Below are 10,011 nucleotides of genomic sequence, written 5' to 3' on the forward strand. Positions count from 1 at the left end.
CACCAGTGTGGTGCCTATAGATGCAATGGGACCTTTGAGGTCTTCCGCTGGTGCCCATGAGGCCTCTGCCCCTTGGTCATGAGACAATTGGGGTGGTTACCTTTTTATCCCTTGTAAAGCATATAGAACTGAAGGAGGAAGTTGGAAGAGTGACACTCTTTCCCATTTCCTCTTTCTGCTCTATGTGTTTCTGAAGGCTCAGAATAAATATATTGAATTGGACTTTTACCCAGTTCCCTTGGAAAAAATGTGTGTGCACTTTCTCTCTCTTTTGTGAGTGGTGTGCAGAGGCAGATTTAGGGTAATGTGACTGGGCTCAGTGCCCAGTGTGGGGAAACAAGGGGGACGACGCAGCTATGACATAGTATACATGCAGAATGGAAGGTCAGAGGTGGGGGTGTTGAATTTTGGCCTTGCAGAGGGCGCTGCTGGAATTTGAAATACCAAAGTCCACCCCTGTGGTGGGGCAGATGCAGGGGAGAAAAGTAACTGGAAACTTACTTGTGCCTATGGTAAAAAAGGTAAAGGGACCCCTGACCATTAGTTCCAGTCGTGACTGACTCTGGGGTTGCGGTGCTCATCTTGCTTTATTGGCCGAGGGAGCCGGCGTACAGCTTCCGGGTCATGTGGCCAGCATGACTAAGCCGCTTCTGGCGAACCAGAGCAGCGCACGGAAATGCCGTTTACCTTCCCGCCGGAGCGGTACCTATTTATCTACTTGCACTTCGACGTGCTTTCGAACTGCTGGGTTGGCAGGAGCAGGGACCGAGCAATGGGAGCTCACCCCGTCGCGGGGATTCGAACCGCCGACCTTCTGATCAGCAAGTCCTAGGCTCTGTGGTTTAACCCACACCGCCACCCGCGTCCCTTTGTGCCTATGGTACTTGCTCAAAAATACAACATTTGCTGAAAGGCTTAAAAAAGGTTGCAGCCACTGCAGATAGAAGCCTCACTAATGAAAGGTGGCTACCCATACACCAGCAAATTAGGCCTCCTGGACATCTGACATAGAATGGAAGAAGTGAAAGGAAAGAAAGACCCATGCACTGTTGAGGGAGAAGAACCATTGTTCCACTTGCAGAAAGCTAACCTTGCTATTATATTGGGATAAGGATATTGTTAGATCTGGCAAGCACTACTAAGGCCCAAAGAAAACTGTAAGAACAAGAATTTGGCTTGTGGAACAGCTCTAGCTAGCTTTTGAGTCTACCTGGTTTGCTTTGAGTCCACCTGCTGGAAAAAAGCAGGATATCATCTTTTATTACCGTAGCTGCTTCTAGCAGCAAGAGATGACTGCCTCAGGGAGAAAACAAGTGGATAATTTCCTCAAACAGTTGCTTACTAATTTTTTGAGATAAATCATTGGGTGCTGGAGAAAGACAGCTTTCATCATAGGCTCCAAATTCTAGCTAGGCTCTTTCTTGTCCCTGATTGTTCACCAGGTGCAGAACTGAAGCAGAGCTTGCTTATTTGCTTGTAGCTTTCTGAAGTCTGGTTTGGCTGGTATCACACAGGTACTATCTATTTCTCTGCCAAAATACTCATGTTTGTTCCCCTTTTGAGAAGTGCTACTCAGGAGAACTTCCTGCTTTCCGGAAACAACTTCAGGCCCTTGCTAACGTGTGTGAGTGTGGGTGTGTGCTGGTGGTGGGGTAAGGAACTTAATATAAGTATTGTGTTTTACAACTCATCTAGCAGCCCCAAATTACTGGGGGTCTCAGCGAAGCACTTACTAAGCTTTCTCCAGCAAATCAACGCAGATACAAAACTTAGATTTTAATAACATTTTCCCCTTCAGCACTGGCCCCATAGCCAAAACTCATACTATATTATGAGAATCACAAGCCTTGGGCCAAGGCCTTGATGATCTGTTAACCTGCCTGATAATCTGGCCATGGTCAAAACAGTTGCAATTAAAATAAACAGTGCAGGGCCAAGTACAGTTAATGTTGACCATTTTGGTGGACCACCTGAATGGAGCTTGTGAATCATTAGTGGTCCACAAGTCACAATTTGTGAAGGCTCTGATCTATGAGGACAGACACTATCTTGTCCTTTGCCTGGAGTAGCAAAGCGTTGGGATGGCTCTGGTCTTTTTTATATTGAGGGGGCGGGTGATATTCAGAAATTCCATCCTCTTCTGGCAATCTGAAATGGTATAGGAGTACACTAGGTCACTTCAGGATTCTACATGGGTAGATCAGGCTTAACTGGGTGTTGAAAAGTGGAAAAGGTAGCCTAGTTGGAACCAATTCTGCCAGAAAAGGGTAGCTGAAAGTAAATCGCAAAATGTGTTACCCATGTGGAAGGAAGCTGGAACAGGAGAAGGGACCAGCAGAAGACTGGGAAGCTGCCTGCCTGTCCCCATATTCTTTAATGGAAGTCTGCTAGTTTTACCTCCCCCTAGATGATGTCATCAGGACCACTTTGGAACTCTATTCAGTACAGTGTCAGTGGGATTTCAATGGATTTGAACTACCCTGTTATTTTGAAAGGACGCACTTGCTATATTGCTAGATGTCTGGAAGCCATTGTGCCAAAGCAAGTGGGAGGAATAGTGTGAGCTGGAATTGTTTTTTTGAACAGCATGGTTATTAAAGACCAGCTGGCACACCAGGAATTATGAGGCACATTCGAAAAGCCCTAGTTTATTTTTCTCATATCAGTTAGTACATACTCTGCTAAACTGCTTGTATTTTCCAGGTCAGAGAAGCTTTCGGAAACATGTTAATCCAACAAATAGTGAATTAATGCAGCCCCCCTCCCCACTTTATGGTTTCTCACTGCTTATGTTTTTTCATTCCCTCCCTCCTCAAAGTCTTGATAAAGAACAGTAAACATGAGGCAGTGAATTGTTCTATCTTTATATGTTGCAGTCTTTTAAAAGTCTGAGTGTATAAAGTAATTTTAGCTTAGCTCATTAGATGTTTCAGAGCCTATCTTGACTGCACATATCATGGACATTAAACTGAATTTCTCTGGGTGTTCAATTGGGAATCTTTTTATAGGAGTAGGAGAGTATAGTCCCATTGCTGCTGTTTGTAATGCATGGTGGATCAGCAACATAAAATCTAAAAAAGAACACCCAAACCACACCACACTAATTATAGAAAGGCCATAAGCAGAGCATGAATGTAGCAGCCCTCTCCATCTTGTGCTCCTCAGCAACTGGTATTCAGAGGTATATTTTACACAATCTCCATTCCCTTGGCTTTACAATACTGTACTTCCTTACTGGTTACGTAGGGAGAATTATTTTTTTAAGAAAGCAGACATCGAAGTCTTATGAAATCTCCTGCAAGTGAAGCACACAGGAATGGAAGAGCTTCAAAATTATGAAAAAGAAGGGGCTGCAAAGTGGAACAGGCTCAATAATTCACGAAAAATTAACAAAGCAAGATGACACTTTGAATTACATTCCACAGGAAGCCCAGAGCAACATCTTCCAGTGGTGAGGAAGTCTTGAGGCCAAAGTCAAGTACTCTTTGAATGTAGTAAATTCAGAAAAGTGGTATACAATTACTGGAGCTATCTACTGCAGCTAATCAAACACAATGACAATATGCATGGTAGAGTTATCTTTTGTCATATTTTTATTGAACCTGGATGATAAGAAATGACGCAGAAAGATAGCTACAGCAAAGCCCATTCATTTTTATGGTCTTGTCCTATGCTTTTCTGGCATGCAAGCTTTTCTACAGCAGGCATCAGCAAGACAATACTGAGCTGGTGGACAAGAAGCAAGACTTTCTAAACTCTACATGTGAAAATAATGAATATACACTATGTATAAAATGTACAACTTATATCTAGCAAGTACATTTCTATTGTAGGTAACAATTGCTGAAGGGAAACCATCATGTAATGAGTCACTCATATGCAACGGAATGCAGGGATAGGGACATTCTCTCTTCACAAATATGAGCCAGCCCTCTGATTACAGGTAGGGATGCATGGTTTACCACATTTCTGCAGCACTTTGTTAATTTTGTTTTTTAAAATCCTCATTAAAATTATTCAGCATTTTAGTATGACTTTCTCCCAATAAACACCTTTTTGTATGCAGTTTTGACTAATGTACACGCTTTTGCAAGAAATTTCTCCTAATATAATGCATGCCTGTACAGTGGAACCTCTGGTTACATACGCTTCAGGTTACAGACTCCACTAACCCAGAAATAGTGCTTCAGGTTAAGTACTTTGCTTCAGGATGAGAACAGAAATTGTGCTCCTGCTGCGCAGCAGCAGCAGGAGGCCCATTAGCTAAAGTGGTGCTTCAGGTTAAGAACAGTTTCAGGTTAAGTATGGACCTCCGGAATGAATTAAGTACTTAACCCGAGGTACCACTGTATATTATTTTTCACTGTATTCTGTTTTACACACATTTCCCCCCAATGCATACATTTTTGAAAACATTCTTCAGTTGGAGAACTGCACAGCAAATTTCATAGGGTGGCTGGGTTTCGGTTCCCATATTGTTTTGGAAAGTCCAAATTTGATAAATTTATCATCTTTAAACGCAAACTGATTCCAACCCCCACTCTCTAATTGAGGGAGAGTGAATTTGCTGTGGCCTGCAGAAACAAATGGTCGCCTCTTCCTTTATCACTGACGACCCAGATGTTTAACCCTAGCCAGCTATGTGGCAGCAGTGATGGAGGGGGCAGTGAGTCACTGAAAATAGTTGTTGATCAGCTTCTCAGAAGCAATCCAGATTCTGGCCATGAGGCTACAATTGCAAGTCTTGTTCTGCTAGCAAGTCTTGTTTTTCAGACCTGAAATAGGAAATTAGGAGTAACGAGGAAAAAACCTATTTTTTTTAAAAAAGCAAAGTCTTTGTTTCCTATGCATGGAAACTATACAAACTTGTATAAGGCAAAATTACATCAGACAAAAAACTATCCAGTTATAATTAACAGAATGTGGGGGACTCTTGAGTCACCAGTGTCCACCTGCTAATTAACACTGAAAACTCCTTGTTGCAGTTTTAAAAGCTTTTTGGGGTCACATGAGAAACTCCAGTTCAGAACAATGTGGCCATTCTTTATATGAATTCCTATGGGAATTTATCTGAAAACTATAGCAGATGAATCCTTCTGCCCCAGTAGTTAAATCATAGTATTTGGAGCCTGGCAGACTGATAAATCATACAAGCAGTAATTCAATTTGAAGCAGCTTTTAGCATTTCTTAACCTTTCTGACTTGGCTGAAAATAATAATAATAATAATAATAATAATAATAATAATAATAATAATAATGATGATGATGATGATGGTAATACATATTTTATAATTTATACCCCACCCATCTGACTCAATTGTCCCAGCCATTCTGAGCAGCTTCCCACATAAAAAAGAAACACAACTATATGTCAAGCATTAAAAACTTGACAGGGCTGCCTTCAGATGTCTTCGGAAAGACTTACAGTATAACTTCCCTTGCAATCCAATGGATAATAAGCATGAGTTACTTTAGCATGTTCTTTTGTGTTCCCCACATGAAGTCACAGGACAGAATCTGACATGAATGCTTTAAAGCCTTTTTGTGAAGTCACAAGAACTGCACCCATTTCTGCCCAAGGCCAGGCTGACTCATGAGAGTCTGTTGCCACATCTCTTGTTTCTATAGTAATAATTGCATTGACTAAATAAAAGCAAAATGCAGTTGCTTATTAACATCGAATTTATGACTCCCTAAATGTGCAGGACTCTGGCATATCTCTGTTGCTTCCCACGATGGGAGCGTTTTAAAAGCTCTACACAGCTGGGAATGTGGCTCATTGTGCTCTCTGAAGTAACAACAACCATTATGATTTGACTTAGAGGGAATTTTAAAAGAACCCAATGCACAGAGGTACCGTGAGGCTCTCAAATAATATCATGGCAGAAGCTCCTTTGGGCTCCTGGACTGCACTGTATTTAATTCAGTTATAAATCCCAACCTCTCCATTCCCTATATTAAAACCTCAGTTGATCTGGCTGGGAGCAGATTTCACATCAATAGACTAGCTTTCCCCCAGTCACAAACTCTGCCTTTCAAAGTCAAGGTGTATTTCTTCCAGGCACAAGTTCTGCTATTGTAACAAACAAACTACTGAAATAAGCTAATAAGTAACTGAATGTGGCTTCCCTGTCTTCTAAACCTATTGCATTCTGATGCATTCTTTCCCCATCTTGTTTTACCTGGTTGCAAGGGGTGTATAGATTGGAATTTGAGTGACGCTGAGAATGGCATGGGCGCACACGTGAATTATGAATAGCACAGGGAAACACCCTATTTTTTCTCCTCTGAAGTACGTCATATGATTGGAATTTGGCTGTGCTTCAAAGCATGATGTAGTGAAATGCAACAGGGTTTAACAGCAGTTTCCCTGTAGTAAATTATTTCCCAAGGTCTATATTCCTTTTAGCTGCACTTCAGTGGAGTTAAAGACCTGCCAGAGTAAATAAATATATATGTGGTTTTTGAGGAAGCCTTCACCATATATTCCAGCTTTTAATGACATATTATTATTATTATTATTATTATTATTATTATTATTTTGCAATTGCATCATAAAATACAAATTAGAGAGCAATCTAGATGCACATGTACATATTCCAGCCCTATCAAGTATTTTACTCTACCAAAGTTCCTTTTTCAATGCTATCAACCCCACTTTTCTTCGGTTGGTTAAAATTTCACTGTTGAATATTCAGCCAGTCATAACGCTAGTCCTTGCATTGTGCATCTGGGATGGGCTACATTATGTGTTCTCGTCACTGTGACACTGCACAAAGCAGGAGTTGGACACTAAAGAGACACTTTATCTCGGATAGCAGAAACGAGCATGGCATGGGAGGATCCTGCTGCCCATCATGTTTTTTGCTTTGCTGATACTGCTGGTGACAGGCGCTCTGAGTCTTACACATCTGCATGATGACAAAGCAAACATTCCACAGGTGCAGCTTTTCTTTGGTGAGAAAAGTGCTGCCTGTTGAATTTCTGCAGCTCATAAGAATCCAGGTAAGGATATGAAACCTCTCTCTGGTGAAGAGGTGGCAGTCATACTTTGAGCACGCCAGCCCCATGCCTCCACCCTCACCCCAGAAGACACCTGGCCCTAATCTTAGCTCTCATGAGCCCTGCATGCTCACTTTAATGGTGACATGACACCAATAAATTTGATGTGACGTTTGTTTTTATCTCATTGTTATTGTTTTGAACGAATATACAGTACTGTGATGGCGGTGGTGGAATTGTGGGTGAGGGATAGGCATCAATGGCAGCTTTCCACCTGTTGTGAATAGCTGGCTGGGGCACTGGTTTTGATCGGGACCATGGCAGGAACAAGGCGTTAAAGCCCTCCTACCTCAGTCTGTGGTGCTGATCTGCAACACGGCTTCCTGCTCAATATTGGCTATTTGTTTAATTAAAAACAAAATTATACAAGGAGAAGTGAAATATACTCAGAGTCCTGTAGTGATTTCATGCTCTTTATTACAGCTTGTAAAACAGTGATTGAATTGCCCCCCAAACCTCAGGCTTTTATATACATTATTCACACAATGAGTCCCGTCTGATTGGATGATTCTGCTTCCCTCCTGGAGCCTGATTGGTCTTTTCCTGCAGGCCAATCAGTTGTTGCATTCTACAATCTTACTTGTCTATTGTTCTAGAATCCAAGCTTAGTACATAACAGGAAGCTTGCTCTCACCTACTTGTTCTCCTTGCCCAAACTTCTCCTTTTTTCCTAGTTACTTCCACATATGGAACTGAGCGCAGTGCATAGCTGTACTTCCTTAAGAGTCAAGCCTTAAGCACGGTTTTCTCTTTCTTCAGGATCCGAGTGGGTTTGAAGGTAACACCACAAATGGCTTTGTTTTTAAGACCTCCGGGTATAGGGTGGTATATAAATTCAATAAATAAATGAATAAAATAAAATAGAGTTTGTGTTTTCTCATTTTTATCTTGTTGAGGGCTTTGATGGCCTCAGGCTGTGAAGCGGTTTATACATTTGTAAAATAAATTAAACTGGTTTAAATTGTAGTCCAACAGCAATGTATGAAGGGCTACAGGTTCCCCACCCCTGAAATACAACATTCCAAAGAACATCAAGTCCTTGAGTGAACTGTCAAGTTAACACAAACGAAGCACTTGATAGCCAACAAAACCTGTTTCGGGGTAAGTCATTCCGGCCTCTGGGTTACAGAAACTTACACGCCTTTTCTTTTGAAACAGTTGCACATTTCCCTTTGCTCAATGCCACTTCTGTGTATTTAACCTTCCCTAATTTCATCTCCTTGTTCCTTATTTTGTTTTACAGTAGCTGTCATTCTTCAGAGTCCTAGGCCATTTGAAATCCCTGCCTCAAGCAGAGCATTTGCTTTTCTCTTCTCCCTGCCTGATCTGGCTGTCAATTTCTCATGCCACACTTCATAAAATTTGTCCTACAAGGGGTTGGTGTCTATGAGGGCAGGGGGTGGGGAGGGGACGGATGACGACGGACATTCTTCAACTCTCAGAATTATCCAGATACAGACGACATATGAGAATTCTGTGTTTTGCTTTATTCTTGAGGACCTTGAGAACCTCTTTGGGAGGCCACACATTGGTTTGGGGCAGCAGTGCCAAAGGGAAGGTTGCTTAATCCTTTATCTCATGTCATTTTTAATATTGAAATTGAGCCCTGCTGCTAGCCTGAAGAAGAGTGTGCATGTGGTGGCTGGGGGGTGGGGGCGGGGGGAGAGATAAGTATATACGTATTGTCTCCCCACCCAAAAAGCAATATCAGGGGAGTGATTTCCATCTGAGATATGTGGGTAGAAAGAGTTAAATACCCCTCTCTTAAGGCTACTATCCTGATCTAATTTAGGAGTTCACATGCCTGCTTCTAAAACACACACACACAATTAATGAATATTTTGTGGGCAGACCTAAAAAAATGGAATGTAATCACTGCTGAATTGAATGATACCGTGTAAACCAGGCATAGGCAAACTTGGCCCTCCAGATGTTTTGGAACTACAACTCCCATCATCCCTGACCACTGGTCCTGTTAGCTAGGGATGATGGGAGTTGTAGTCCCAAAACAGCTGGAGGGCTGAGTTTGCCTATGCCTGGTGTAAACAATGGATCCAGTTTGCTTTCTCCTTTGCTAGCTCTGCCATTTCTCGGGTTCAATAAAATATAGTGACTGATATATATGACTCTCATCAACTGGGATTACTGCAGATATTCCTTTCTTTATCCAGTTGTGCAAAAGGCAGATCAGCACAACCTGTGATCTGTCAAGCCATAAGCAGCCTCCCTGTGATACACTGTTGCTTACTCAGCAAACCACCTGTTTTTGCAACCTGCCTGGGGCAAAGGGCTGTCAAGCAAATGTCAGATCACAGTACTGTACTGGGCATTTGGTTTGGAAAGTCATGTAGTGCACACATGGCAAAAGACAAGTTTCAGTTATTCCCACTTTTTTGGGGTCGAATGATGTCCAATAGTAGCAGGTATAACTATCAACCAAGTAAGCAATTGCTCTTTAGGCTTCTTCTGAATTTCCTTCTTCATATTGGCTCCACTCTCAGAGGTAACTGATGTAGAACTTGATTGATTTTGCTCCTGAGAGCTGACAGAATGTCTTTGGCTGCTAAATCTCGGTCCTTGCTTTCCTGGATCTCTTTAGGTCTTATGCAGAATCCCTCACCACTAGAACATGCTCAGTCATAACTGAACACGTGGCAAAAACTCCAGGACTGTACAACATCCAGAGATCTGCACACACATGTATTCCAGTGCAGCAGGCACAACTCCCTATGTACAGCCTACAGCAGGAAAGACCTGTTGCTGCTTTTCGATACAATCTAGTGGAGTGCAGCCTGTATTCTCAATACTGCCTTGCTCAGTTTGCAACTGAGATATACAAGATTGCAATAATTGAACTAGATAGAAAAACAGGTCCAGAAATATGTGCCATTGTGGTGCAAGATTCTAACAACCAACCAAGTTTAGCTGAAATCTGTCATGTTTCTGGG

This window comes from Podarcis filfolensis, assembly GCF_964270895.1.
Source record: "Podarcis filfolensis genome assembly, chromosome: 2".
NCBI lineage: Eukaryota > Metazoa > Chordata > Lepidosauria > Squamata > Lacertidae > Podarcis > Podarcis filfolensis.